At 33.9% G+C, this 4851-nt stretch overlaps 1 protein-coding gene and 1 long non-coding RNA gene across 3 annotated transcripts in view; one reads left to right on the top strand and one right to left on the bottom strand.

Moving 5' to 3' along the window:
* LOC103130903 (multiple epidermal growth factor-like domains protein 10) overlaps window positions 1-4851 on the top strand; it is a 54112-nt gene that overhangs the window by 6784 nt on the left and 42477 nt on the right. The gene's annotated exons all lie outside the window — the stretch shown is intronic.
* The window catches only part of LOC107834619 (uncharacterized), an 8323-nt gene continuing 3551 nt past the window's right edge, over window positions 80-4851 (bottom strand). Inside the window, exon 3 of the long non-coding RNA XR_001660425.1 lies at window positions 80-94. This is a non-coding gene — a long non-coding RNA (uncharacterized LOC107834619). The remainder of the gene's footprint in view (window positions 95-4851) is intronic.

The following is a 4851-nucleotide window of genomic DNA, read 5'->3' as shown; positions in this document are numbered from 1 at the left end:
TGATTTAACTTCAATAACCTCTTTTGCCAAGAAGTAAAGAGAACTCCGGACTACAAATTTGCTTATTAGATCAATTCCATTAATTTCCCCGTTTCTATAACAGAACAAATGTTCTGTCATAGAATACAATAAAAATCCCATACAACTCATTGAGATGAAATCTGCTAGAACCGCTAACTTTAGCATTATATAACACAGTTGGATGTAATTCAAACATGGTGTCCCAGATGCTGTTACAATCTGCACACCTCAATCAAAGAATTTAATATTTAATTTAAAATTATGAAATTAACACAGAACTTGGTGCCATTAGCTCAGTATGCTCTATAGACACTCAATTCACTTTAGCACCTTAATTTTAAATTCCATTTAATTTAGTTGTCACTGAATGGTAGCCACTGTAATATGAGCCAAATAAAATTTAGATCATCTTCCTTTGTAGTTGAAGCGAAGCCCATAATGCAAGTCAGCTATGGTTAAGAAAAAAGCATGTAATCTAATAGTTAGTCCCTTTCCTATTCTTGTCTTGAAGGGAACTGCCAGAGTAAAAATAATACAAAGTAATTAAAAAATCAAAACTTATGTATGCCACATTTCGTTACTTTCACTATTATAATTAAAATTTTATTTTATCTTGTGATGCATCCTCCCGTGTGGCTCTAGATTTGTTGTTGATGTTATAGCACAAACGGCCAAATGCCTCAAATCCTGAACTGCAAAAAAATAAACATAGAAATGTGTTAAAACATTCCACCATCAGATGTGTCAGAATTAAGAAAATAAAGACACTTACTGTTCAAAATCAACAAATGTCAGTACCTCGATGACATTCACTCTGTTTGTGCCAAATATCAACTACAAATTTTTAAATCACAACCTCACAAACTCATTAAAGAATTAGAACTAAATCTAGAATGTCCTAGTACTAACACTCATAAAAGTTGCGATTGAATTGCACTTTGTCAAATAATTATGAATTTCATATTGTTCTACTAAATACCAAACATGCTTGTCATTGTCCCAAGCTTCAAGACAGAGTCCTATTTCAAAACCTAGATCAAAATAAAACCATTACTGTAATACTGAGATCTTCAAAACAGCTTCTATTTTATGTTTAAAATGTCAGAAGTTATTCACATTTTATTTGAATTTCATAGCAGTTTTAACCAAAATTTTCCTCAAAATTAACAATTTACACCCAACTGTATATAATTAAAAATCAGCAATTAATTAATCAACAATTTTAAATATAAATAAACATGGCATAGATGTTGTTTGAAACCGTTCAATTTTAGATTACTAACTTGAATTTAGTAAGAGCTTCTCTCTCACAGACATCATATTTTAGTCAAGCAGGAAGGCAATGTAAGGGCTTTTCACCTAAATAAATCCATAATTCACTATTGTTGAATGAAAAAAAATAAAAATTATTAATTAACAAATTTACAATTAACCGTATCTATAAATTGACCAGGAATTAGTGTCTATTTCTCCTTCTCCCCCTGTTGATATAATAAAATTATAATTTTAAAAATAATTTTGAATCTATGTCACTGTTATATAATAATTTGCTGAAAAACTAAAATATTGTGAGATGTTCCACAATTTCTCCAAATCATCCATCCAGTATTCAAAATAGACTGAGATGGCTTAAATTTCAAAGTTCCATCAGTAATCTCTTATCTTTATAATATCCCCCTGTGTTTTTCTTATTTTAAAAAGAAAAACAATTTATAGGTGGAAAACTAAAATCGAAGAACTTTCTTCCATTATGCTAAAATTTCAACATGTCCAATCAGTTACCCATGTGACATATAAACCAACAGTTAATTCAGTTAGTAAGTTATGGTGTTAGTAAAAAAATAAAAGAAACCACCAAAGTGGACGAGACAGTTTCCTAATTACTAAATTTATCTGCTTTAAGCCAAGGCTGAAGTTTTATTGCTCCCATCGTTGTATTAATCCTACTGCACAAGCAAAGGATTCTTCTTCAAATCAGATTGTGATACCAAAATATGTAATCATCACCTTAAAATTGTCTGTAAAGCAGTAGTATAAGTACATTTATGACAGAAAAACCTCCACTGTCTCTAAATAGTTTAAAATGAGAGAAAAAAATCACACAGCCACACCAAAGTGACGTCAAATTTACACAGGGCTTCCTAAAAACCCATCAAAGGCCATCTGCATACATATTCACTCTCATTCACACTCAAGCAGACCCATTCACACCCCATTGTAAGGAAAGGCAGGATGTTGGAGGTCTTCATGACCCTCAACCAAGTCGTAAAAATAAGACCACAATCACATTCTCAGTATTTGAAGGCATCTTTACATCAGTTGACCTATAATGTAAGAAATATACCTTCCAATTCTCCAGAAACAGTGGACAAACACATTAAGTAGTGTAATTCACCCACAGCAACTGAAAAGATCCCCATGTTCACCTGTAATTTGTTCGTCACACTCCAATGTGTGAAATAAAGATATTTGTGAACCATAAAGTTAGAACTTCCCAATTTGTACTGATTCCATCTTCCAAACACATATTTCCCCAAATTTCTAACCAAAATTTGTCCTGTAGAAAGTTTTAAACACAATTATCATAAGACCATGCATGAAAGAAAACAAAATTGCTAAACTTGTTTGTCTTTACTGGTGATGAAAACTCATCACTCTGGAGGAGAGAGGAAGAGTGGCTCAGCCCAGTCCAGGATCACTGCAGTGTCAGGGTAGCTGCTTAAAGTCTGCAGGTAGATTTTTGCGTATCTGGTCCTCTGGTTTTCAGATCCTAATTGTAAATATTTTTATTTAGTTAGTCAATGTTGTGATGATCCAGCTGACTGTGCTTGGATCCAAGGGAAAGGCAATTTAACAACAGGAAGGTCTCAAGGGGTCGATGGAGTGGAGATGATATGAGTTCCTCTCTGTCCTGGGTGAACATCATGGAGAGTCTCAATCATGGCTCAGAAACACATCAAGAAGCTTTATGACGCAAACCTGAAAAACAAAAATAAAATAAAAAAATACGAGCAAGTGATGATATTTACCTAGACAACATAATCAAAACTCAATAAGCCCTAAAGTATTTTTTTATTGAAAATAAATTGACTATATCTCAGGAAGTTAAATGTTCAAGTGAAACAGTTAAAATATCACAATAAGAGAAACTGCAAAAATATTGCAGAAGTGTAACACTGAAGTTACACTGAAATATTTAGTAAGTAGAAAATGCATGTTAAAATTTGAATACTTTTTTGAATGTAGCTGAAATCAATTTAAACCACCAGCAGACAGTACAGTACGCTGATTATCTGTACTGAAAATAATGTAAAAAATGTGACATAGAAGAGGTATTAGTTAGCCAAACACACCCGACCCCTAAAAGCAACACTTCCTTCCCTACCTGACCTTCTCTGACTCAACACTTGCTGGTCTCTCCATCCTCATGTTCTGATCGTCTGTAGCAGCTGGAGGAATCAGTAAGACCTACAAGCCTGTCCTGCTTCAGCTGCACTCTGCTGGTCATACTAGAATGGGGAATTAGGAGAACACCAATTTAATTTAATATCATAACACAGCAAAAGGCATATTACATCTAATTCAGAATAAAACTAAGTACAAGACACACACACACCAAATAAAAAACAGAAATTATGTGAATATCCTCCTTCGGCCTGTGACCTACCAGCTTAGTTTTACATTTTACATCTGGAAGAAAATATATACATTTAAGAGTTACATTGCCTCCCCTCATCGACAACTTGGTATGTGCTTGGTAAATAAATCATCTGCACAGTCACTTGACATGAGGTGCAGATTAATGTGGACCTAATAACATTGGAGCAACGATCCACTGTTTTCCCACTTTAGCTTCAATGCTAGTTAATACACACACACCGGATTACGCAACAGTTTTTAACACATATTTCCTCCAGATATATTTGGTATTTTCCACGCTTAATGCCACTCGACAGAGGTGCGCTGGTTAACGAATATTACACAAGCCTAGTTTATGAACTTTACCTAGTGCTAACATTAGCTAGCATAATATGCTACCAGGGATCGCGGTGTTCTGTCAGATCAGCCTACATTATCAGATAGTCCTACGCTTAGCTCTGACGTATAGAGCTTTGGAGCTGACGTCACAGCGTATGACGTTTACGTCGCTCGGCGCCATGTTTGAAGCCCAAACAACAAACTAGTCAGAACACTGGTGTTTTCATTGTATTACCAACCGAAGCGAAGTTGTTTTGCAAATTGGATACTGGAAATTCGCCCTGCGCGGAGTAAGGGACCTTCAGCTCAAGGTTGATCCAATTTATGAACGCTAATTCATAAATCGGCTAGCTGTTCTCTACCGATGCCTGCTGAAGCGCATTGGAGGTTCACATAGGGGCCGTCAATTTCCGAACACTCCTGTAAAATGCTTTGTCTTGTGACCAACTAATATAAAAAAGTGGTAATTCATGCTATTAAACGAGGCACGCTATCCTTTATAAAATGTTTAAGTCATATTCAATATTTTAAATAATATTAAATGTTTTCTTAAATAGCTTCCAAATTGTGTGGCCCATTATCTTAAAATCTGTGAGAAATTATTCTACTAGACTGTATAAATGAGGCACACATCTTTATTACATTTGAACACTTTTTTATATTTTTTTTAGCTATTTCTTTAGTATTTTTCAATAGCTTCTAGGTCATGTTATGTAGGTAGGTCATATAAAATCTGTGAAATTATTCTACTAAACTGTATAGATGAGGCATATTTTTATTCCATTTTGACCCCTTTTTTATTTTTTAACCAAATTTATATTTAAAAAATATATTTTTAAAAAGTTCATAAAA

The sequence above is a fragment of the Poecilia formosa genome, unplaced genomic scaffold (genome assembly GCF_000485575.1).
Source record: "Poecilia formosa unplaced genomic scaffold, Poecilia_formosa-5.1.2 Scaffold690, whole genome shotgun sequence".
Taxonomy (NCBI): domain Eukaryota; kingdom Metazoa; phylum Chordata; class Actinopteri; order Cyprinodontiformes; family Poeciliidae; genus Poecilia; species Poecilia formosa.
Note: the sequence above shows the minus strand (reverse complement) of the source record. Positions and strands in the feature narration are given on the sequence as shown.